Raw genomic sequence first — 27,259 nt, 5'->3', positions numbered from 1 at the left:
TGCACTCCCACCAGCAATAGATGAGTGTTCCCCTTACTCCATATCCTCACCATCATGAGATGTTGCTTGTTTTATTGATCTTAGGCTTTCTGACAGGTGTGAGATGAATTGTCAAAGTAGTTTTGATTTGCATTTCCCTGATGACAAAGGATAAAGTGTTTTCTCCCATTTGAATTTTGTCCTTGATACTTCTCTGTTTAGAGCTGTCCCTTATTTTTTAAAATTGGGTTATTTATTTTCTTGATATCTAGTTTTTTGAGTACTTTATATATTTTGAATATTAGCCCTTCATTAAATCTGTAATTGTGAAAAATATTTTCCTATTCTTTAGGTTGCTGCTTCATTTAAATAATGGTGCCCTTTGCCATGCAGAAGCTATTCAGTTCCATAAAGTCCCATTTATTGGCTGTTGATTTTAGTGCCTATGCTAATAGTGTTATGTTCAGAAAGACTTTTCCTGTGTCAATGAGTTCAAGACTATCCCTTACTTTCTCCTCTATCAGATTCTGTGTATATGATTTTATGTTAAGGTCTTTGATCTATTTGGAGGTAAGTTTTGTGTAGGGTGGTAAGCAAGTCTCTACTTTGATTCTTATTTGTTCAGTCATCCAGTTTGACCAGCACTATTTGTTGAAGATACCGTCTGTTTTCCAGTGTGTAATTTTGGCTTCTTTATTTAAAAAATCAAGTATCCATATGAATGTGGATTTATATCTGGGTCTTCAATTTGATTTCATTGATCAATTGTGTCCATTTTTGTGCCAATACCATGTGATATTGTATTACTACAACTCTGTAGTAAAATTTGAGGTCAGGCATGGTGATGCCTCCTGTAGTTCTTTTATTATTTGGGATTCTTTTAGTTATCCCGGGTTTTACTGTTTCCATATGAAGCTAAAAATTGTCCATCCTAGATGTGTGAAAAGTTGTGTTGGAATCTTGTGGAGATTGCACTGCATCTGTAGAGTGCTTTTGGTAGGATACCCATTTTTATTATATTAATCCTACTGGTCCAGGAGAATGGGAGACCCTTCTATCTTTTGATAGATTCTTGAATTTCTTTCTTTAGTTTCTTAAAGTTTTGTCATGCAAATCTTTCATTTTCTTGGTTAGATTTACCCCAATATATTTTATATTATTTGACATATACTGTATAATTATATTATTGTGAAAGGTGTTGGTTCCCTGATTTCTTTCTTAGTCCATTTCTATATAGGGGGGCTACTAATTTTTTTCTTGGTTTTTCGAGACAGGGTTTCTCTGTAGCTTTGGTGCCTGCCCCGGAACTAGCTCTTGTAGACAAGGCTGGCCTCGAACTCCCCAAGATCTGCCTGCCTCTGCCTCCCGAGTGCTGGGATTAAGGGTGTGCGCCACCACCGTCCGGCTACACTAATTTTTGTTAGTTAACTTTGTATCCAGCTACTCTGCTGAAAGAGTTTATCAGCTGTAAGAGTTTCCCAGTGGAAGTTTTAGAGTCGCTTATATATTTTCATTTTTTGAAATGAGAAATTTTTGAAATGAGAAAATCACTATTTTCTCATCTTCAAATGTAGATAATTTGTGAATTATTTTTCTATGTATTTATCTTTGATTTCCTTCAGTTTTCTTATTGTTCTAATAAGACTGCAAGTACTATATTGATTTGGTTTAGATATCAGGGTAACAGTGGCCTCATAAAAATGAATGGGCAATGCTCTTTTTATTTGTATTTTGTGGAACAATTTGAGGCATATTGGCATTAACTCTTCTGAAAATTTGGTAGAATACTACACTAAAACCATCTGGTGGTCCTGGGCTTTTTTTGGTTGATAGACTTTTAATTGCTGATTCTATTTCACTTAGGACTAAAGGGCTTTGTAGGGGTAAATTATTTTCATTTTAATAAATAAATCTTGCCTGAAGACTAGAGGAAAGACTAAAGCCACTAGAGGTCAGACAATGGTGACACATACGTTTAATCCCAGGATTTGGGAGACAAAGTCAGATGGATCTCTGTGAGTTCAAGGCCACTCTGAGCTACACAAGATCAATACAGAAACAAATTCTTGTGGTGGTGTCCCATACCTTTAACCCCAGTCCTAGGGAGACACACACCTTTAATCCCAGCATTAGAGGGAATATAAACTGGGAGGAGAGAGCAGCTTAGTCTGCTTAGTTTACTGTCCCCAGCCTTAGTAGAGTTATGACTTCTCTAGTGGCTTGGCTGCTTTGCTTTTCTGGTTTTGGGGTTAAATCCCAATTTCTATATCTGAATTTTTATTATTTGTGTTACAGGGCTGCTTAAATTTCTTATCTGATCTTGTACTTTTTAATTGGCTTGGTTTGGAAGTTTGTACATGGCTCTGCTCCTTTCTTCCTACTTGGAACAAGGGCAGGAGATAGCCACTTTGTAAACACAGGACAAGCCCAGTCTAACACGTCTTTGTGCAGAGAGAGAGGGTTGGAACACTGTTCAGTGTTTGAGTATTTGACTAGAGTGTATGAGGCTCTGGGGGCAATTCCTAGCCCTAAAGAAAGTGAGGTGTTAGGATGAGAAAGAGGTGTATATTAGAGGTAAACATTTTTTTTTTTATGCCATGGATCTATTTTAAAAGTCTTGGACATCTTCTCGGGCGTCTCTAGTTCTATTGGAAAAAAACAGTAGCAACAAAACCAGTTTCTAAAATCCCTTTTTCAATATTTTAAAATCACTCTTTCCCTTGCTTCTATAACCAGATGCCAAATGTGATTTCTAAGTGGTGAGATTGTACACTTTGCAAAAATAAACTAGACAGGTCCTTTTTTCCATCTAGCATAAACTACATGCAGCAAAACTAAATCAATCTTCCTGGCTGTCAGGGAAAAGTAAAATACAAAAATAAATCTTAAAGAAGATGAGGAAGGATAGATGCTAGGGTGGGAGCTATTTAAGAGTAGAGCTGCTTTATTCTCAGCTCCACAAAGTGAGGACCACTGAGGTATCGCCCCACTTACTGTCACCAGTCTGAGGTCAGTACTGATAATCACATGCCCAGAAATAGAAACGATGGACCCATTAAAGGAATTCAGTCCATTCTGTGGATGGATGAAAAAAGCTGGAAGGGCCTGCCAGGCTATGCCATAGGAATCTCATTAATTGACTTCCTAGAGGTGTATGTTAGTGGGATAAAGTCCAATTTGTAGAAAACAAACAGTTGCAAGAGAAAGCTGATATTTTGGAACCCCAATCCCATCATTATCTGTAAACTCTAGAAGTCGGGTTAGGGTTATTTTGTAACAAATCTGTGTTTAAAGATGGAGTCAGTGAATGGGTGGGATATAAGCCTATACCTGGATCTCTCCTCCTACTATAGCTTCTACAAAAGCTAAGTAAGATAATCTCAGCCTTTTACAGATGGGCATGAATAAAATCTGCCTTAATTAAGGTTCCTATCACTGTGAAGAGACGCCATGAACACGATAACACAACAGCAAAAGGACACATTTAATTAAGACTGGATTACAGTTTCAGAAATTTAGTCCATTGTCTTCATGGCGAGAGGCACGGCAGTGCACAGGCAGACATGATGCTGGAGAAGGAGCCGAGAGGTCAGCATATTGATCTGTAGGCAACAGAATGTGAGCTATCTACTACACTGGGGTAGCTTGAGCATATATGAGATCTCAAAGTCGGCCCCCACAGCATGCCCACTCCAACAAGGCCATACCCCCTAACAATGCCACTCCCTATAGGCCAAACATTCAAACACATGAGTCCATAGGAGCCATACTTGTGAAAACCACTGCAAAGTCCATGCATGAGACAGAATGCTACTCAGGCCCACAGGTGGACTCTTGTATTCTTTAGTAGGTAACATTACTGGAGTACTATTTCAGTCAAAGAATCTGGGGTCTAGAAGATGTTGGCCAGGAGAGCTAGGCACAGCACACAGCACTTGATGGGTACCTGGAGAGTTTGGGAATGTTCAAAGAAGAAGAAAAGGAAACTCAGAGAGACAGAAAATTCTGTTTAGATTCTCGGAGGAGCCTCCGTGCATTATGTGTCTGATTTTCTAGCACTACTCTAAGAAATGAATAAATGAATATATCTCTGATATATATGTATGTATATGTATATATGTATGTGTATGTATGTGTGTATGTATGCGGTGGATGAGTCCTACGAGGTCAGAGGCTAACACTGTGTCACCAAACAAAACAGGGCAGGTTTGTGACCTTTCTGGATGGTTCAGGAGACAACCTTTCTTGATGTATTTCCCAGCTGGTTTTTAGAAGCTGCTCCCATTTTCAGCTCATGCCCTCACCATCTTCAAAGCCAACACTGCAGCGTTTCTCTGACCCTTCACGTTCTTCAAACCTGTTTTGTCATTGTCCCCTTCTGCCCTCCTTTTGTATATTTAAAAGACCCTTGCAGTTACGATGAACCCAATTAAGTAGTTCAGATTAAACTCACCTGCTGTTTAGTGCTGTGACCGAGGACGCTGAAGCTGCAACTGTATTAAGGAGCCTGCTGACTCTTGGACTTGGGATTGAGACACTGCAGTTGTGATGAGATGGAGGGTTGTTATAGGTCAAAAGTCAAACTTACTTTGGGCTTTCTCATTTGATAACCAACCATTTTTACTCTCTGTCTGAAAATGCTTGGGGTACAACTCCCAGACAGAATCGCTAAATTTAGTGCCATCTCTAGCCCCTGCCAACCCTAAAGCTAAGAACACTGTAACGTTTGAAACCTGGAAGAAAAGAGCTCCCTGCTCTTTGATGTAGCTTACCAAAGGAAGACCTTCACTGATGTGCGTGTTAAGCACAAAGACTTATAACGTCCTTTGTCCCACGGCTACAGAGGCTCACATAACAACTTTCCGTGGTAGAGTTTCTCACTCAGAACAATGGGACTCTGGGTCTCAGCCACAGTCACTTATATGGTTCAGGTTAGAAAAAAAAATTCTTATTTCCTTTAAAGTAGATCTGCCTCTCTACATCAAATAAACCTGAATTTCATTTATAGTCTTAGTCCCTCCCTGCTATGCAACATATGTTCGTACATCTTGAAAATTAGAAAGTGGTAAATATTTTTCCTGCCTAATCAACTTAAATATTTTGAGTGAGCAATTTTAGTAAGTAGAAAATTCCCTATCTCTACAGGCCCTAGAGTATAGACTTGATTAGTAAGAATGTTCTAGAACTATGCTACTATTACTGTAACCATCACCATAGGTAATGATTTGAATTTTAGGTTCTATTAACTGATCATTTCAAGAGCTTCAAAGCTGCTCAGGGCTGGTTGCTGCTCAACCAGACAGTGCAGAAGCCGTATAGTTGTTTTAGTGCCTGACTGGAGGACAGCATATTGGTGCTGCTGACTTATCTGCTTGTACATTAAAATATTATACAAACATTAGATGAATTTCTATGGTCTTCGGGAAATCTTCCATGGGTTCTTTATGTTGAAAATTGTTTTTCTGAGAGCTAGAAGGATTGCACAGAGGTTAAGTGTTATTGCTGTTCTTCCAGAGGGCACGAGTTTGGATCCCAATACCCTCATTGGGTATCTCATAAACACACGAAACTCTAGCTTCCTGGGACCTGATGTCCTCTTTTGGTTTTCATGTACATATGCACACGTCATACACACATGCATACACAGACACATAAATTAAAATAAATCTTCAACATTGATTTTAAGCTTGATTGTAATATCAGAGTAAGTTTGGTTATATTAGTATTTTGATAGTTTTCATTTCTCTGTTTACTTTGTTGTAAATGCAAAGTATGATACATAGAGAACTAAACCATGCTGTATTGTTATTGTGCTTAATCTGAAAGAGAACTGCACTCCAAGACGGGAGCAAAGAAAAACAAATGCAAACAAAAGCAAATGAATACTAGAGGCTGGAGGTCATTCTCCTAATGTATGGAATGAAATATTTAGAAGCATGAATGGGCTTACTCAGAGAAACGCATTTCATTACCATAGCAAATCATGCAAAATGTGGCGCAGTCAGGTCCTGACACCTGGTAGGCTGAATTAGGATGTTTCAACTTTATCATGGTATAAATGTGATTGTGTGCTGAGCAATAACTGAAGTTCAAGTTTTGAATTTTGATTTATTCTGAGGATGCTACTCTGTGGCATAATACTCTTTCACAATGCTGGGCAGAAGCCAGGGGCCTCGGCTTCCAGTCCTTCCCATAATCACAAGGACAAACATGTTTTCTACAGCGTGTTATTTAGCTAAACCATCATAACAGTAGATTAGTTGTTTTAAATGACTTTTTCTTACTAACTATATCTTTAACTTATAAAGTGGTTCTATTACTTAACCAATTCCTGGTGATTTTGTGAGTCAGCAAGTCAGGAAGGATTCAGGTAGGTAGCTCCCATTTCAGTGTCTCACGCAGGCTGGTACTGTATTTATGTGAAATCTCTACTGCTGGACAATCAAGTTGGCTGTTGATTCTGACTGTTGATTCTTAGCACCTTTATCCAAGATCTCCTGTATTTAGTCCCAGTTGAATGGGATCTCTTGTCCAGTGACCTTTTCCCTTTGGAGCATGGATCCCATGACAACATGACTTTTCTGAACTAACCTGGCAAAAAATTACCCACAGCTACTATGACTATGTCTATTTGGCACAGAGAGTTACTAAGGAATCATTGGGTACAGCAAAGATAAACGGGGAAGTGAGGCGGAACTTACAATAGGTGACAGACATATCAGGCTAAATTCCAGGCGTGTTTCTAAGATACCATGACCACTAATAAGGAGACTGAATCAGAATTCTGACTCCACGGCTGCACTCAAAAACACATAAACAAGAGGCTCTACACATTCTTTATTCATTATTAAGAAAAAGTAAAATAAAGTAGAGATTTAAACTACATTCCAAAATATTGGCTCAGGCCGGGCAATGGTGGCACATGCCTTTAATCCCAGCACTCGGGAGGCAGAGGCAGGCGGATCTCTGTGAGTTCAAGACCAGTCTGGTCTACCGAGCTAGCTCCAGGACAGGCTCCAAAGCCACAGAGAAACCCTGTCTCGAAAAAAAAATATTGGCTCAGATGCCCTTACCAGATCTATACAGCTGACCAGAATGGGTGAAAGCACACTTACAAGGGGGATCAGGTGCACATGGCGTCCTAGCTCCATGTCCACAGGTTCAGACGTTCTTCTCTCTGTTCCTTTAATTGTCATTTCCATTTTCAGGCCCGTCTTAGCTCCAAATAATCTGTAGCTCACACCAAAGAATGCTCTCCCTTTCTGTTGAGTACTTACTCTGCAACCATGCACACTCTGTTTCACCTCCCAAGCATGCTTGCATCTTCATGAGAACTGAAGAGGAAATCTAAGAGTGAATTACTGTACATTGTTAAGAGAGATAGTGGAGAGGTCTTAGCGTCACGTGATGCTGGGCAACTTGCTTCTTATATTTTTCCTTTTATATAAAATAAATGCATTTTGGACTTTGATGTCTTTTTTGACCGAAATATTATTATTGCACACTGGAAACCTGAGTGTAAATAGAAAAAGCCATAATCTGCAAAAGCTTCCAAACGAGTTCTAAAGTTTCTTAGGCTCTATCACACTAGCAGGCTGGTTTGTGCCAGGGACAAATGGCTCAAGTTCAAGCAGCCACAGGGGTACTTTCCTTGTGACTCATTCCTGATAAAGCAAGCTCTTAGTTACAGGCTGCTCAGAAGCCTCTTCTCTGGCTAATGAACAGCTACTTTGAGGTCCTAAGAGTTCCTGCTATTTCGAACATGATAAGAGCATAATTTTCCCCATCAAATTGGATATCCATTTTTCTAATGTTCTCTCTATTTCAGATGAGAGGCCCCTTATCTTTCATTATTTTAATTTTGGAGACAAGGGAGTCGAGGTCTAATTCAATGTGCTTTTTCATTTAATGAGGGGGAAAAAGACCTCAGTAAATTTCCTTTCATTTTTGTAAATTAAATTTGAGTTACATGGTCATTTCTAAAGAACAAGCACACCATAAATTTAGCTTTGTTAATGGTATGCGTCCTGTACACAGGACATGTGAAAAAATAGGTTCAAACAGCTTATGGAATAGGCTTCCTCATTGCTTTTCCTAATATCCTCAGTGTTATTTAGCTCTCTTTCATGTGTGCCCTTCTACCTCTTGAGCCATTTAAATCCCCCCACATTGGTTTCCTCCTCACTTTTCATAGCTCCTGTGTCCTATCACTACCTACAGAACTATGCAGTTTGTAAAAGTTTAAACATATATATGCATATATGTGCACACAGCTTCACAATAATGACTCCCTATTGGGGGTGTAGATAATGTCCATCCTAGAAGTCATAGATTGTCAAATACGATGCCCAGTGTCAGATGTGAGATACCTCCACTTTAAGCTCTTAGTTATCTCAATCTAAGAGACTCCTAAAACAATGCTGGCTAATCTTGTTGTTCTTGGTTGCATGCCAGAACTGTAGAATAAGTTGCTGTTGTAGACAACACACACTTTGGTCACAGGACAGATTTCAAATGGTACTGACCTGGAAGCATATGCTAGCTTTCATTCTATTAGAAGGTCATATGCAGGCTGCTGAAACAGAAAAGTTATCAGTGGTTCTATCCAGTTGTAAATCCTGAAAAATGTAATAATGACTGACCCGTTTAGGTATGTCCGAAGGTCAATAGTGGCGCTAATATCTTGGGAACTGATGCCAATAAACAACTGTCTTGTAATTAAGTCCTTCCTAGTGGGAGGGAAATCATGCTTGGTACTGTAAACCTAGTCAGGAACATATGGTAGGAGAGGTCATGGACAACAGAGGAGGACCTAGTACCCTCAGTTTTCTGAAATGACAGAGAACGCAACTACCTCTGCATCCTTATCCTTGCACCAGTAGGTTAATGCACTTCTTTCCCTGTTCAAAGAAGCTTCACTGTGCAGTGAGTGGAGGTCATTACCCAGAACCACAACCCGTCAAAGTGCGGAGAACAAGTGACTCTGGAGTGCTCAGCCTGACAGGATTTCCCCATCACATCCACTCCTCAAACTTCAGATGATATCCTGAAAGGACTATAAAGATTACTCTTGGAGAAGGACTGCAGAGAAACTGTCTTTCAGGCATGACAGAACTATTGTACGCATGAACTCACCACGGCTGTGGTTGTTTGCACTAGACTGCTCAAGATCAAGCCAGTCCACATCCTAGACCGGAGGTGAGAAGAACTCATGAGATCCTGCATCTAACTGAGCAGCTGGTGGCATCTGTTGGCTGCCGTGGGAGAAAGGGTCCATTTTCTTCAGGAGTGCAGCCCATGCTGTAGTGGATGTCCCTACATCCATGCACCTACAGGCAGCACTAACTAGATTCAGAGAGAGAGAGAGAGAGAGAGAGAGAGAGAGAGAGAGGGAGAGAGAGAGAGAGAGAGAGAGAGAGAGAGAGAGAGAGAGAGAGAAAAGAAGAGAGGAGAAGAGAAGAGAAGAGAAGAGAAGAGAAGAGAAGAGAAGAGAAGAGAAGAGAAGAGAAGAGAAGAGAAGAGAAGAGAAGAGGAGAATTTGGGTGAGGACATGGTGGGAGTGGCATCCAGGATGAGTTGGAGGGGATAGTAGGGGTAGATATGATATATATGAAATCACCAAAAGATAAATAAAAATTAAAGTACCTAATGATAAAAGAAAAAGCCATAATTTTCACTTATTTGGCTCTTATGGGGACGGGTTGAGCTCCACACAACTCATGAAAATATCTGCAAGGCAAACAACAAATAATGAGACCACAGTTTTCTTTCAGATATGCCTGACTCTAGTCCAAGGCTGCACAAAGAAAATATCCTTCTAAAGTTCATACTGGAGATAAAATTGCCAACTAGGGTTGTGCTAAAAGTTGATTTCTGAACACTTATTATATTTCAGAAGCACTGTTAGCTTGGCCAGTTGTCAAGGCATCGAATTACTCTTTAATCAAAGGTAACAGAATGCCTTCTCTTTGATCTGTATTTTGAGCATAAATTTTAAATATGTGCCAAATTGGCATCTGTGTTGTTAATGAGTAAAACTGGATGCCCTGTATGTAGAGGGTATGGGAAGGACTGGAAACCTAAGCTTGACAATCACTAACAGATTCGCGCCAGCCTTAAATTCTTCTATGAGCAAACTGATGTTCTTCAAGCATTTTGCAGAGGGGAAATGTACCTCATGGGCTAAATGTCATAGTCTCTTGGGAATGCAGTTTGATTACTCTTTTGCATGTTAAGCACTGGGCTACCATATGACCCAAGGTCCATTCCTAGGTATATGCTGGAGAAAAATGGGAATATGGGCCCATATAACAATCACATAAAAATGTTCTTAGCAATATTAATCATAATGGTGTAAACAACCTCAGTCTGTAAACTGATAAATGAATAAATAAGATCCAGCATGTCCATAGCTTGCAAATATCATCAACAAAAGGAGCAAAATATGAATATTAATATATTATAGTACATGTACACATTTACTAATTGGCTTAGAATATCATAACAAAGTATAGAAAGCAGATAGCTTAAGCAATCAAGGTGTGTTTCTCAAGGCTGGAAACCTGAGCTCCAAGTGTCATTTACATTGATTTGTTCTATTACCTTCCTCCTTTGTCTGTAGATGGCCATCTTTTCCCTGTCTTCTACACAGTCTTCTTGAGTGCATGTGTTCTGGTGTCTTTTGTAAAGCCCTATGGGACCAAGGCTTTCCCAAATAACACTAGTCTCCAAATTCAGTCACATTTCAAGATATTGAGAGCTAGGATATCAATATGTCTGGTTGGCTGGGAAAAAAAAAAAACAATCCATGATAATAAGATGCTACAACCTGAAGATGCCCCAGAATCATTGTTATGTGAAAAACAGTCAACCTAAAAGGCCTCGTCATATATATCCTCTTGTATAAAATTCAAGATTATGTAGATGTATAAAGGCAAAAACCAGGATAATAGTTTCCCATATCTAGGGGAAATGAAATCTAGAGGGAGGATGGAATGATACAAAGTCTTTACAGCTGTTGACTGATGTGATTTGCTTTGGGGGGAGTATAGCAAGTTGTAAAAGTCAGATTCCATGAATGGTCACGCAGCATTGTAGTTATATTAGAATCCACTGAATTATACATTGTAAACAGGCAGTTTAGGATATTTGGGCTTGAGAGTCTTAGGAAAGCTGTTTAAAAAATACATGTACAACCAATGCAACACACATTCCCACAAGCTTCTCCTTTGTGTCCCTTTTTACTCACTGACAATGTACTCTAGATTACTTTAGTCTCTTAAGGCTAAAATCAGGCAACTTAGTTATTGTCTCTTCCCTCTTTCCTCCCTGCAATGGTACCCGAGCTTATGTGATCTTATAGACTATTGTCAAGAAAAGTCTCCTGGTCCTCTATTAGTGCACTTATGCAAATGACCACAGAGATCTACATTGAGTCATTGAGCCTTGGATGTAGCTATCACTCCAGTGGGACACATTTATTCCCAGTCCTTTGCATCCTTCGTTCACTCCCTGACTGCCTCTCCTCCCCCCGGAGCAAGGTTTGACAGACAATCTAGCAACCCGCTCCGTGGTCTTCTCAGGGTGCGTGGAAGAGCCTGTCTCTAACTTTCTGCTCCCAACTTCATGTATCCCTGGCTCAGGGAACTTCAGTAAAATGGAATGTCTGAGTTTCAGTCTAGAAAGTGGATTAAACTTTCTCTGTTTTCATAGCTCCTGGTGTTTATCCAGTCTACTGCCGTTCTTACTCTTGGCTAAAGACAGGCTATGGAGTAAGACAGTGAGCAGAGTATTTTCTCACATCTTAGTAGCATCTACTTTCATTGTTTAAAAGATGGATTTGTGCTTCATGGGTTGAGATGGGAAGAATTAGGCGAATAAGAGTGGAAGCCAAGGACAGCATAACAAGTATCTATTGTATATCTTTCCCCATACTTCTGGCCTAAGGTTTCTGAACTCAGTCATCTCAAATATGATGTTTCTATTTTCCTGTATAGCAAACCTTAGTTGACAAGATTACAGAGTCACACTGGCATCCTGCCATACTGATCAAATTCCTAATACTAGGCACCTTGGTTGGATGAATTATGCATATTTGTATATAACAGAATATCAAAGAACTACTAAATTCTATTATGTAGAACAACACTGCAATATATGTAGAATAGATCTCAATTCTGTAGAAAAATGTATGTTATATTCAATTTTTTAAAAAAACTAAATAAATACCCACCAATGAACTCGGTGATTATCTCTAGGTGGTAGAATTATGCATAGTTTTAATTTTCTTTTGTTTCTATTGTTAGTCTTTCAGACTGTTTTAATGAACAGGCATTATTTATATATTTTTAGGGAAATAGAAAATTGTGGTAAATGAGCTAGATCCCAGAGTGTCCTACCAGGCTTTTTTATTTTTTCTGAAGATCCCATATGAAGTAAGCTCCATCCTGGGGCTTAATTCAGGAGACTTCTGGATTTGGTTGTGATAGAGCTTGGGCAGCAGAAGAAGGAAGGTGTCTAAATAGGAAGTAAATCTCCATTGCTCCACTATTATTAGTGCTAAGTAATATATAGAGAGATATAGATATAGATATATGTGGGGTGGGCTGAATTGAGTCTTAGAACACTGTATTAGTCAGGGTTCTCTAGAGGAACAGAATTGGTAGAATGAATCTCTCATATATATGTATTTATATATTTATATATATTTAGGACTTATTGGAATAGTTTACAAGTTATGGTTATGAGTTATGTCTATTCCAACAATGGCTGTTTCCTGATGGAAAGTCCAAGAGCCCAGTAGTTGTTCAGTTCATGAAGCTCATGATGTTGGATGTCTCAGCTGGTCTTCAGTATACTCCTGAATCCCAAAGCAGTAGGCTTTAATGCCAGTGAAGGAACAAACTTGCCAACCAGCATGAGGGCAAGCAGACAAAGAGGAAGTACTTCCTTCTTCCATGTCTGTATATAATGTATAGGCTTCTAGAAAAAAAATGCCCAGATTGATTTAGATTAAAGATCTAGATTAAAGGTTTGTTTTTCTACCTCAAAGATCCTGTTTAGAAGTAGATCTTTCTGAAGTGGATATTAAGCAGAAATTCCTCACAGGTGTGCCGTCCATTTTGGGGTTTTAGTTAATTCCAGATATAGTCAAGTTCACAACCAAAAATGGCCATCACAAATACCATTTATAAATATTCTTCAAACAAACCAATAATGTTGGCATTGAAAAACAAAGATTAGAAAATTTCCAAAGCAGGTCACTAATGCTCAATTATAGGCAATGAGATAACTCCAAACTCCACGGCCTCAGGCACTCTGTGACACAGAAGTTTCAGCCCGACAGGTCACAAAGTAAATGCCTTTCTTTTACCATCATTTTAGATAAGGTTTTAAAGTCCACAAATGTAGTATCATTTCTAAGTGGGATAAATAATTTCTACACTGTATTGAAATTAAAGAAAATATTATGTGAACAATTTTACAACTATCAACTCTTTTCTCCTGTTAGCATCCACTCTGCAATGCTGTGTATATTTTCTAGAAACTCTATTTTTCAAACTAACTGAGTTTATAATGTACTCTTGCTAATACAGTATTAATCCTTGCACTGTCTATGCTTTAGAGAGCCAGTGGGTAAGTTACCCTTGGCATTTCATTTTTACAATTGTATGGTCGGTAGCTGACCAGATGCCCAATCTATCTTTATACATCACCATCACTCTATGTAATGTTTTAGTTTAATGTAAGGTGGTACAGGCTGAGCATTTGTGGAAGGCAATAATGAAATATTTCTAATGGTGGCAACACTTGAAGCTAAAATGTGGATTTGGAGATCAAACATAATTTGATTGCATCCTATCTATGACTGCCTTCACTCCTTTCTTTGATACCTACTGCATTTCCTATGCTTTGCTAAGTGAACCCTGTTAAAATAAGAGAAATATTGTTTTTATCTTCTAAGTTTGTGAGCTCAAGAGGAAGGCTCATTACACAGAAGCTACAAAAAGGGGGAAATATCCATTTGAAAAACAAAAAAAGATGCCAATGATAGGCTACCCATCTTATAACTGTTCTGCCTCACAGACATGGTGATTTTCTGGTACCATAGGACTAAAAACAGGGTTGTTGTTTTTTTTTTTAAAAAAAAAAAGAGTAAAGAATCCCTACAGACCATGAAAATCACAGAGCTCATAAAGATTTTTTTCTATGTAAAACAAAAACATGCAACAAATATTCTAAGTATTTTAATAATCAGTATATTCAATGAAAAGAATGAGCAAAAAGACCTCATGTTAATCTAACATAGACTAATGGCCATAACAATTTTGCTGTAATCAGGGCTGTTGGTTTATCTGTTTTGCAGGATTTGTGGCTTACATGTTTCTGTGTTACCATGGTTATCCCAGAGGCTTTCTTTTCTTGGTTCACAATGAATATTTTAAAAACCTGGTACTTGATACTCTTAACTACCCCATCCCCTGTTCTATCATATAAAGACAATATCAGTGTATTTTTCTCTCCATTTTAGTTATTTATGAGCATATGAGCTCTCGACCTGAAAGATGTCTTATTGTCAATGAGTCATAATTTCAGTGCTGACAGCAATGGGCCTCACAGCAATAAATTTCACCTGTGGAGTCAGAGATGCTGACCTTTGAGGAGGTTCTCTCTCTCTCTCTCTCTCTCTCTCTCTCTCTCTCTCTCTCTCTCTCTCCTCCCGTGTGTGTGGTGTGTGTGTGTGTGTGTGTGTCTTGGTGTGCTGCCCCTATCTCCCCAGAGGTCCCTCCCCCACTTCTCTTTATCTACTCCAGGTGAGGAAACATTGCTATCATCTCTCAGTTATGGGGATAGAAAATTTTATCTTCTATCCCCATAAATGACAAAAGACAAAATTCTTAAACTTGTGTCTAGCAGTGGACTATGCATTAAGGCAACATTCACCACATGGGAGCAGACAACAGATTAGGCATTACTTGTCATCACAGCAGACAAAGAAGAAAGCATATGAAGTTCTGGTTGCTTTTAAGTCCAACCCTAGAGGGGTCGAGCTATGAGTTATTGCAACAACCAATATTTAGACCTGAGAATAAATGTTGAGTGAGAATAAATAGGAAAGGAGTTTATGGTCCCTGTGCAGCTGTCCTCTCTCAGTTGGCAAGACAATATTTCATTCAATTTCCTTTAGATGCTCTTGTGCCTAGGATATAAATGATTTCTCTGGTTTGCAAAAGAAAGTTCTGTTGATCTAAGGGAGCTATAAGTCTTGTTACCTAAAGGGAATGTTTGAGAGATTGTTTGCATGGGTAACAAAATGCACTTGAACTCTCCTGAATTAACTTTAACACTGATTAATGTCTACTAACAAGCAAGTTTGGATGAATTTTCTCCATCACAAACTACTCCCCAACCCCTACTGCAGAGCTGATTGCCCTAGCATCTAACAGGGGCCTGACAAAATACAAATGCTAAAAATAAAACCTACGAACAAACAAACAACAATAAAAACAAAACCTCTGGATTGAAAATGACCACTTTAACAATCTTGACTGGCTCGAGAGATGATATAGGGATCAAGGAATGCTATAAACAGTTTCTAGATTGCTCAAGTAGGCTCCTTTGGAACCTGGCTTTGCATGTGTTTTTCATCTGTCCAGAGATCTATGTTAGCTACTGTACAGTTTTTATCAATTGGGTGGCCCCAACATCTGGCACATTCTTCTAAAACATTCATTTAATTTTATAACAACCCATTGGTAAGGTGAAGGAACGGTTACTTTCAAATGGTTACTTTCCTGAAATAGAAACTGTATGAGCAGAATTAAAACATAGAACCTGTATGTTTTCCCTTGTGTGTTATTCCTTTCAGATTCTTTTCACTATTGTGGTGAATAAGAGAGCCCCGCCAGGTGCATATATTTGACTGCTTAGCCATCGGGGGAGACACTATTTGATAAGTGTTGGAAGGATTAGGAGGTATGGCCTTATTGGTAGCAGAGCCACCAGGGGTGGCTTTTGAGGTTTCCAAAGTCCTTACTAGTCTCTCTCTCTCTCTCTCTCTNGGTAAGAGAAAACTGACTTCCGAGTCCTTACTAGTCTCTTTCTCTCTCTCTCTCTCTCTCTCTCTCTCTCTCTCTCTCTCTCTCTCTCTCTCTCTCTCTCTCTCTCTCTCCTCCCCCCTCCCCCTATGGATCAGCTCCAGCACCATGTCGATGATTATGGACTAAGCCTCTAAAACTGTGAGCAAGGCCTGAATTAAATGGTTTTCTGTTGTTGTTGTTGTTGTTGTAAGAGTTGCCTTGGTCCGAGTGTCTCTTCACAGCAATAGAACAGTAACTAAGACAAATACTGTTCTGGTTAGTTTTTGTTGTCAATCTGATACAACATGGGATCAATGGAAAGAAGGAACCTCAGTTGAAGAACTATCTGGATCAGATTGGTCTGTGGGACACTGTCTTGATTGGTGACTGATGTGTGAGGGCCCAGCCCACTTGGGTGGCATATGTACTCGGACTATATAGGAATGCTAGGTAAGCATGAGCCAGAGAGTCAGCAGTGTTTCTCCATGGTTTCAGATTCTTGCCTTGGTTTTCTGACCCTGCTTCCAGCGATAGGTTCTGACCTGGAATTGTAAACTGAAATAAACCCTTTCCTACCCATATTGCTTTTGATCATAGTTTTTGTCATAGCAACAAAACTAGTACAGTCATTAACAATCACTAACTCTAAGAGGCATGATTCGAACTTGCAGAAAGTAGACATCCATTCTACCTTGGGCTCTGTCATCAACCTGAAGCTTGGAGAGATAGGACAGTTCCTCCCGGGTCTTCTTCCCAAGTATTTCCCTTACCACTGCCCTATTTTTTTTAATTGCACTCAATAACATTAACTGAGGTATTTTTAATTTACATTGTGCTACTCTCCCCTTAAAATATTTCTAAAAATTTTAAAATTTAAAAGAATCACTTAAGGAGCTTGCTAAAACTGTACAATTCCCAAGCTCTATTCCTGGATATTCTGACTGGGAGGTTGGTCAGCATCCAAGAGTCTATTGAAAACAAGAAGGTGGGTGTGAGTTGGACACCTCTGAGCAACTCTGCTCTGAGTCAGTGGTCCATGGATAGGAAGGCCAGTATCTAGTACATAGTTGATTCAAGTTAGTTTTCCTAACATCTGCTAGGCCCTATGATTCAGCCTCTTGGAGATAACGTCAGCACATACTTTCCCAAAGATGCTGTGATCAAACTTTAGTCATAGGCATGATGCCTCCTATTGTTTGCTATAAATTTAATAATTTTTGCAGTTTCCCTTCTAAGAAAACAAAAAAATAACAAATTGTTGTAGTTAGATATTATTCTCAGCTTAGTCATACCAGGAACTATGAGTTATCATTTCGGTGAATGGATCTTCAGAACTTTCAAGTACATTTCCTGTGAGTAATTTTTGCCCCCTCCCAAATGATGCCAACTTACTTTAAATATGTTGTCAGTATATAACCAGGGAGGGGTCTGTCTGCCTCCATAGCTTTCCTCAAAAGAACTGATGGCATTTTGATTTGGTTTCATCATTGTTGAGTGTATCTGTTGGTGTTGGGGATGGAGGCTGTTAAAAACTGCCATAATGCACCCAGCTTTGAAGTAATTACCTAGAGAAGGCCAAAATAGAGAAAGGAGATAATGTCACACTTTTTTTTTTTCAAATAAGAACAAAAAGTTCTTTCAAAGGAAAACAAGTGCTGAGGCTTCATGGCAATCCCTCCCATATCACTCAGCTTTTTCTGTAGACAAAAGACAGAACAGCCTCTTTGGCTTCAACATCTTCTGAAGACCTCCAATCATTTTTTGTGGGCAAGAATGTTAAACCTAATTTGGAGAATAAAATGTTGTTGAATTATTCCTGAATTCTTACAGATGTAAAAGGTCCCAAAGGAATGTTGATGAAGATGGCACCTGATTCAGAAATGAATTCAGATTTAGAAGGTAGAGATTCAGGAAAGAAATCGGGCTTAGAGGGTAGAGATTTTAGTTTTGCTATCAGAAACCAACTTTCTTGGCTGTCAAGGATTCAAATTGACATTCTATTCAACATGGGTTGTTAAGAATATTGTCTGTGAGTCAGATTCCTAAGGATTTAATATCTCCTCTGCTACCTCTGACTGACAAACTTGAGTAAATTGTTCTCTCTAAGCTTCAATGTCCTTACTTGAAACTGGGAATAACAACAATACATTTTGTACTGGAGAAAAAAAAAATATTACCAAGTAGGGGAACAGAGACTCCACGAACATAACAGTCGAACAAACAAATGTTCTCCCAATTTCAAGGACATAAGACAACTATAACTATATAAATAAGACCCACTTTTGAGTATAGAAGCTTTCTCTAACCACTGTTTTCCCTTCAGCTTGCCAAGTAACCTTGATTGACAGTTCAATGTCACATTTTCTTAAAAAGGAGGCTGTGCCTTAAGGAGATGGGACAAGGAGTCAGGGGAAATGAATCAATGGGTAGAATCAAGCAATGAGGTTTCTGCAGAAATTAGAGAGCTCGTCCATGAATATATGGTCAGCAGGAAAGCAAGGCTGTAGGTAATCATACTCTTTGCTTTTTTCTATGTGGTTTATGCAGAATGTAAGCAAAAGATTTCGGGTATTTTAAAATTATGTTTGGCATCTAGGCTGAATGCTCTCAGTCATAAAACGACTCTTGAACTAAATCCATGCAGTACTAACAACAGAAGTTTTAAAACCTATGCTATAAAGACTCAAATCCTGAGAAATGGCCAAATCTACCTTGAAAGTCTTTTCTGTGTTCTAAATCCCACCCTTAGATAAAGCACAATGGATTGAGAAGTATCTTTCTGCCTTCCTAAGTTACAAGCTGCTTTCCAAGGGTGTCAAAGCCTAGGAGCAGTGACTGGGATGCTCACTTCTCTTTGGACTGTGGAAATCTGCTCCAAGCTGGAGTCTGAATGAAATAAATTATAAAACAATATATAATACAATGACTAACCCTTCACAAGTCCTTGGATCCACACTTAGTTGGTTAACAACTTCTGATCAGCATTCTGATCATTAAGGGGTGGCAAAAACTGACCTACAGAAAAAGGATAAGACTTGAAGTAATGATGGTCAATTCAAATGGGCAAGATAATTAGTATTCTTCTTACATTAGGAAATCTACCATCAGGGAGTCTTAGTGACAACTAGGACCAGGATGGTGACTTTGCTAGAGCTGGTTAGTGACCCCGAATCATACTGTTATCTATCTCCCCCTACTGTTAAGCTGCATCCTTTCCCTAAAGCTTAGTAGTTTTAGATGCTGATACCATAGGTTCCAAAATACAACACCTCATGAGAAAATAACTTCATATAAGATGTCTAATAAAGTACTATTTTGTGAATCTGTCAGGTTGATAGAATGACAATGTTTCTGAACAACTAAGTGCCCAAAGTTACCAGAGGAAAGATGTGTTACAGAAATAATGTCAAACCAAATATGAAATCTCCATCTGGGACAGGAAGTCTAGTCACAGGGAAGATGTTTCCTCCCCTTTACTAGGTTGGACTAGGCTTGTTAGACTAATTTTTTTTCTGTGACAATAAATTTTATGTGCCAAATCAAAAACTGAAATTTAAAGTGGGAATAATAATGTCTATACTTAATTAAAATGATAACAAGGTGACAAAGTATTAAGGTTACAAAAGAAAATTAAAAAGCTGATATAAAGCAGTCCAAAAGTGCAATGTCATAGTACTTTTAAAAAGTGAGAAGAAAATAAGGATCAACATTTTAAATTATCATGAATAAATAAAACCCAAATGACAAAGAAAGAAAAGTAAAATTAGAGACAGTAAACATTAGAAGGTCCAAGACAAATATTGAATTTAGAAAGTTTGGGATTAAGAAAAGAAAATTAGAAACTGGATTAGAAGAAAGAAGAATGCTGTAAAATGTTTAAAAATGAGATGTAATAATCATTAAGAACATAAAAATTCATGGACTTAGAAGTTACAAAGAGTAAACTGAAGCAATGATGGAAAAAAGGCAAGGCCATTAGTTTTATCTCAGCCACAGGAACAGAAACTATGCATACTCTTTTATGATGCTTGCTTCTGCTCAGCTCTTTTCAGGGATGATGGTTCTCTTCTTACATTTCTCAAGGCCTTATTTTTTTTAAAAAAAAAATTCTTCTCTTTAAAAGAGATCTAAATCCACAGAACCAACAGCTTCAAGGGGCCCCGTATTTCTTTAGTATGCAATCTCTTTAGACAAGTTTCTCTAGAGGAACAGAATTGAAAAAATGAGGATGTATTAGATTGGCTCACACTATTCATCTGGGTAGTCCAACAATGGCAATTTCACCATGGAGAAGGTGGGAAACTGGTAGCTGCTCAGTCCCTGAGGTTAGACGACTCTTTAGTCCCAGTACTGAAGGCTCAGAGCACTCATGGAAAGCCTCTGGTCTGCAGTCCACATTGTAAGCCTAAAGAAGCTGAGTCCTGAATGTAGCGGCTGGGGCAGTGACCACAGGGGAAGCACAGGATAAGGGAGCCTGTCAGCTACATACAAACACCATGGGATGAAATCACAGCTTTCCCTTAGGACCTCCTATTATATGACTACCGTGGGAAGGTGCTGCATGCATTTAGGGGAGTTGTCCCACTTCAAAGAAACAATCGAGAAAATCCCTCACATGTGTACTCAGGAACTTATATCTTAGTTAATTCCAAATCCAGTCTAGCAGTCAGCCATAAGTGAGAATTGATTACCTACCTATTCCTGCAGTACAAGTCTTCTTGACGAATAAGGCAATATTCTAGAACAATGGTTCTTAAGATTGGTGTACACTGCTCTTGTAAAGTATTTGCATGTTGTTGTTTTATCCCACATTAAGTAATCCTGAATGTGTAGTCATTGGTTTCCCATGAAGGTTTTTTTTCTCACATCATGCACCCTGATCACATTCACTTCCTAGTCTTCCCATGTCCACCCCTCCTCCCCCATGACAACCCCCCCCCCGGAAAAAAAGTCTGCTTTGTGTTGTCCTTATATTCACTGGAGCATGAGCATCATCAGACTCCCAGTGGCCAGTCCTCTAAGGGATGGTGAGTCTCTCCAGGTCTGAATACATGCCAGAAGTCACCGCCTACATCATGTCCCTGTGCTGTGGGTGGGCGAGGGATGGGGGCACACTGATTTTAACATGGCTTCCGGTGGCAGCCCAGACCAAGAGCATCCTCATGGGCTTCGGTGGTAACACGGGCATCAATGAGGCCCTTGGCTGTATTGGGACCTCTGACTCACTCATGGCCCTCTGCAGTTGCAGAGGTGTCACTTACATCTCGTGGCACCTGAGGGCTCAAAGCCTGAGGACCTCATCAAAGCATCGACAGCTGCACAGACTGCATGCATCCACATGGGTCTCAGATTTCGTTGTGACCTGGGGCAGCAATATGGACCACCAACACTAACACGGCCTCTAGTGGCATTGCAGGTCATAGTGGTCCTTTGAGGAAGGTACAATGCAGAAAGTGAATCTTTCCTCAACTCGGGCTTCTGTTGTTGCCCACCTATGGTTAGGTGGCTGGTTCCTGGTCTGAGTGTGTGTTTACTTAAGCTCCAGGCTATTGTACACCATCCAGACAACCCTACAAAGGCAGCAAGTAGATCTCAGATCTCCCTCTCACTTGACACTGTCCTCATGACTCCAGTTCTGCCTCTCTCCATAGCACACAAGTCTCTGTGATTTTCTGTCTTTCCCACCTTGCATTACGTATTTGTTCTTTGTGGCAGGGCTGGCCACCGCTGCAACTCCTACGCTCATCCTCTTCATTGTATGGCCAGGTTCTCAAGATGCTAATGCTGACTAAATGATGCAAGTTTTATGCACACTGTTATTGCATAAATGTACCAGGAAAGATCTTAACCTGCTTCCATCTCAGAAAGGAGAGGCATGGCGACTGCCTCACTCTGCTTCTTTTTCCCAGCATTCTGTTATTTTTTCACCACCTACCTAATTTTCTGTCCTATCAAAGGCCAAGCAGTTTCTTTATTAATTAACCAATGAAAGCAACAGATAGACAAATGACCCACCTCCATCAGCACACAAATGCGAAAGAGTTAAACAATATCTTGAGCAGATAGGAAAGCAAATATTTCAAGTTTAGTGACATATTACCCATCCTGTTGATTCCTCCCGACCTTGTTCAGATTTTTAGTTTCAATTTTTTAGGGGGATCAGAATTTATGTGTATGTATTTTATGTGCACTTATATGAACACTGTATTCCCATCATCATCCCACTTCATCCCCTCCCACAACTCTTCTGCTACCCTTCAAATTTTGGCCTCTTTTAAAATTATTTTATGTCAATGAATATATAAATACAACCTGCTGAATCCATTTAGCTTAGTATTCTTCATTTGTATATTTTTAGGGCTGACCACTTGGTATGAATAACCAGTCAGGGAGCTCATCCCTGGGGAATATTAATTCTCCCTCTTTTAGCTTGTGACTTTTCATCTTGGGCTGGAGCCTTGTAAGTATTCCCTGCATATACATTGGCCTATCCACTAGTATTGTTATCATTCTGGTCTTTGTAAGCAGCCATGACATTAAGATTTCATTACTGTAGCTTCCCTGTGATACAGAAGACACTATCTGGCCACAGAATCCAGGTGTCTAGGTGTCTGGCTCTTACAATCTTTCTGTCTCTCTTCCATGATGTTCTCTGAGCTTTAAGTGGAGGAGTTGTGCAAGAGGTATATGAGCTGGAGATAGACATTCATGTTCTCTGAATTTTGACAGGTAGTGGATTTCTGTAATGGTGTTCATATGTTGGAAAAAAACGAGCTTCTTTGATAGCGGTGAGAGGTACAGTTATCTGTACAAGGATAAGCATTTAAGATGCATCTGTGAGAAACTATATTATTTTATTATATTATATTATATATATATTATATAAGGAAATGTAGCAGTTGTAGGTTACCCTCTAAGATCCGTATCCTCACTGGTCATGGGTAATTTGCTAGGTTTACAGTACCAAATAAGCTTTCCCTACTATTGAGTGGGTCTTATCTCCAATTTAACAACTGTTACCACCAAAATTTAAGAACCGCTATTACCTTCTGACCTTGGCTTGCCATACTGATCATTGCTATGGTTCATGAGATTTTTGGGCCATCAGAGAATGAGTTCAAAACACCATCACCATGTGTTCCATCGTTATCTGCGTAACCACTGATTTTAATTTTTTAGCAGTATAATAAAGGTTCTTAACAGTGATGACACACCAGATTCACCCGGGAACTTTCTATCAGTGTTTGGGCACTTGGTCTCACTCGTAGTGATTCTGGACGCATTGACTGGGGAAGGAAATGAACACTGATGCTTTTTTAAAGAACTTCCTGGATAATTCCAATGTGCATCTGTAATTAAGAATTCCTGTACTATAGGAATATCAGCAAATTCTGCATTGTATTTGCAATGATCCTGTAACTTCGTGTGAAGGCTATGTGTATCTGTTCTGCCAGCATAGAAGTAAAATATAAATTAGCTGAAAGAGGGATGACACTGCCTTGATTTGAGGACTGCAGTATATATCCCAGGAGCTTCAGAGGGAGCTGTAAAGAGAGACCATGGACTTCTGCTATAGTGTATGAATGAGAGCTTTCTAAACACATGAAGACAGGGGTGTTCCAGGAAGGATCAGCTCATGCCAATGCTGGTGTGCATTAAAAGAACGGTACAGCTGGCATAGTTCTGAGTCCAGAGGGTGGAAGACTAGTGAGATAACAAAGAACTGCATCACAGATGGCCATCGACTTAAACTTACATTAAGATGAGGATGCTATGACATCCCAGCCAATCATAGAAGTGACAGTGAGAGAGGAGATGGACACCTGTGAGATCTTCTAAGGAGAATGAAGCATTGGGATTTTCCAGTCTTTGAGAGCTACTGGTAGTAACAGGGAAGGGAAGACTTGGGGATCGTCTTTGTCTAGCCTCAGAGAAGTGGCCTTGGTGTGAAATAAGGATTCTTTTCCCTTCCTGTGTGCATCTGCAGTCCCTCTAGCACCATTTATGGACATTGGTTTTATTTCTGTTCACATTCCACAAGTGTCCGTGTGTGTGTGTGTGGTTCTGGTTATGGACTCTGTTGATCCGTTGTTTCTCCTTTTGCAACTTGTTACTAATTTAATTATTAATTAATACAGCTTCCAGTGAGCTTAAAGTTCAACATGTAAACTCTTTAACTCCTTACTTAGGATATATTCAGAATGTTTATGTTTCCATGTAAACTTTGACACCAGATTTTTAATTAGCGTAGACCTCTCCTGAAGAGATTGACAACACTGAATCTCCCAAACTTATGCAAAACAGACTTTTTAAAAATATCTATTTTTTAACTTTAGAATATAGTATAATCCTTTTATATATACTCAAGTCTTTTATAACTTTGATGGACTTTTGATAGTTGGATATTAGTCAATAGGCTTCTCTTACGGCCCTTGATATTTTGCTACTATTCTTTTTTTAATTTTCTTTCTATTGAAAAAAATTTCTGCCTCCTTCCAGCCTCCCATTTTCCTCCCCCTCCCCCCACTCCTCTCCCCCTCTCTCTCCAGTCTGAAGAGCAGTCAGGGTTCCCTGCCCTGTGGTAAGTCCAAGGTCCTCCCCTCTCCATCCTGGTCTAGGAAGGTGATCATCCAAACTGGCTAGGCTCCCACAAAGCTAGTACATGTAGTAGGATCAAAACCCAGTGCCGTTGTCCTTGGCTTCTCATCAGCCCTCATTGTCCGCCATGTTCAGAGAGTCTGGTTTTATTCCATGCTTTTTCAGTCACAGTCCAGCTGGCCTTGGTGAGCTCCCAATAGATCAGCCCCACTGTCTCGGTGGGTGGGTGCACCCCTTGCGGTCCTGACTTCCTTGTTCATCTTCTCCCTCCTTCTGCTCCTCATTTGGACCTTGGGAGCTTAGTCAGGTGTTCCAATGTGGGTCTCTGTCTCTATCTCCATCCATCGCCAGATGAAGGTTCTATGGTGATATGCAAGATATTCATCAGTAAGGCTATAGGATAGGGCCATTTCAAGTTCCCTCTCCTCAGCTGCCCAAGGAACTAACTGGGGACATCTCCCTGGACACCTTGGAAGCCCCTCTAGGGTCAAGTCTCTTGCCAACCCTAAGGAGGCTCCCTTAATTAAGATATATACTTACCTGCTCCCATATCCACCCTTCCTTTATCCCAACCATCCCATTCCCCCAAGTTCTCCCCATCCTCCTCTTCTCACTTTTCTCTCCCTTTACCCGCATCCCACTCTTGAATTTTGCATGCAAATGCATGGAAATAGAAAACACTATCCTGAGTGAGGTAACCCAGACCCAAAAAGATGAACATAAGTTGTACTCACTCATAATTGGTTTCTAGCCATAAATAAAGGACATTGAGCCTATAATTTGTGATCCTAGAGAAGCTAAATAAGAAGGTGAACCCAAAGAAAAACATAGTTATCCTCCTGGATATTGGAAGTAGACAAGATTTGCTACTATTCTTGATAGCTTTTATAAGAATGTTTTGACAAGTTTTAACAGATATCATTAAAATAATCACAATATGAGATATGCTCTTCAATACTCTAAAAATCCTTTCATTTCTTTTAGTTATTTCTATCTCTTTCACACTTCAACCTCAAATAAAGTTATCAGATTAAGTTTTCTGGTCTTAAAATTCCATACAGATAAATGAGGTACACACCCCCCTGTGACTTGCTCAGTGGGACATTTCTGATCTTCATTTGTGCTGTCCGGGAGTGTGTCAGCTTAGAAACAGAAGGTCTATTTAACAGCCTCTGGTTTGATATTAGAAATTCTAGTGCATAATCAACTGATGTAATTACTTTGAACTTCTCCTGGGGTGATGGATAACAAGAATAGGCAGCTTCTGGTTCAACATGGCTGGTTATATCACCGTCTAGGAGGCAAGGGCAGGAGAGAGGGGAAGAGACCAGGGTTCTATAATCCTCTTACAGAGCAGTCTCTAGTGACTCAATGACACCCCTCACCCCCGCCACCTATAGGTTCCATCTGTTCCAATAGCACCACCATGCTGGAACCAAGTCTTTATCACAGGGACCTCTGGAGGGCAGTTTTGTAAATGGATGCAAGCATGACCCATTTGCTTTCTCTTGCTACGAAGTTTCTCATCAAATGTTTGGACAATAATTCACCCCCCTCTCAACACTTTTACTTCACTGTACCCAGGATTAAGACATGAGTTCCCACAGCCTGTCAATGCTTGTTTTTCTCGGCCTTTGCTGGTTTTCCTTGCTTTTCGGTTGTTCTTTTGATTTTGTTTAATACTGGTAAGAACCCCAGAAAAGTGACCAAAAGAATTGATAATAGTTACAGTTTTTTTTCCTCCCATTTTCAGAGGGAAATTTTTTTTAGCATATTTCCATTGTCTCTAAATGCTTTTGTAGAGTATTTATAACCTACACTTTTCTTTACTGGATTGAAAAACGTTCCCTTCTCATTTTATAAGTCTTTAAAACTCTTATTTTAGCTTTGCTGAATTTTCCAAATGCCTTATGGCACGTGATATTTTCTTTCCCTCTACTTTATTTTAATCTAGTAAAAGTATCGCTGTGCTTTAAAATACTTTAATTAATCCAGTTTGTTGATGATTTTATGTATCACTAGACTTTACTGACATTATTTTGGGAATTTTTATAAATATTTTCATTTTAAATATTTATCTTTTATCTTATTTTCTGCTAAAGTCTGCTGAAAATCTGGAATCAAGATTATGCTGACCTCATAAACTTAGAACTATTTACTCTGTTTTTGTTTCCTGGATGTGTTTGAGAGTTTTTTTCCTTCCATAAATGGTTGGTAGAAGTGTACCAGAGAAGCCATCTGCTGTGGGCATTTGTTGATTTGTTGTGGGAAGGTTTCACTGGAGACTGAATTCTTGAGTGGATATAGGACAGACCAGCTGTTTCTCCTTTCTCCTTTCTTGCTTCTGTAGCTTGTGTTTTTCCAGGCATTTTCCTGCTTCTGACTTTTTGCTGTTACTGTCAAGTCATTTAGCATCATCTCTTGTTTTCTCCCTAATGTGATGTCTACCTTTTCATTTATGAAACTGCTATTCAACTCTTTGTCTCCTTGCTCTTGATTAGACTTGATAAGCCTTTGCAGACCTTTCCTCTGTTAATGCCTCTGACACTAATTTTCTACTTTATAGATACTTCCATTGCTACGTATCATCTCCCACCCCATAG

Source organism: Alexandromys fortis, unplaced genomic scaffold, assembly GCF_014885135.2.
Source record: "Alexandromys fortis isolate MF-2015 unplaced genomic scaffold, M_Fortis_MF-2015_v1.1 scaffold_98, whole genome shotgun sequence".
NCBI lineage: Eukaryota > Metazoa > Chordata > Mammalia > Rodentia > Cricetidae > Alexandromys > Alexandromys fortis.
This window is presented reverse-complemented; position numbering follows the sequence as displayed.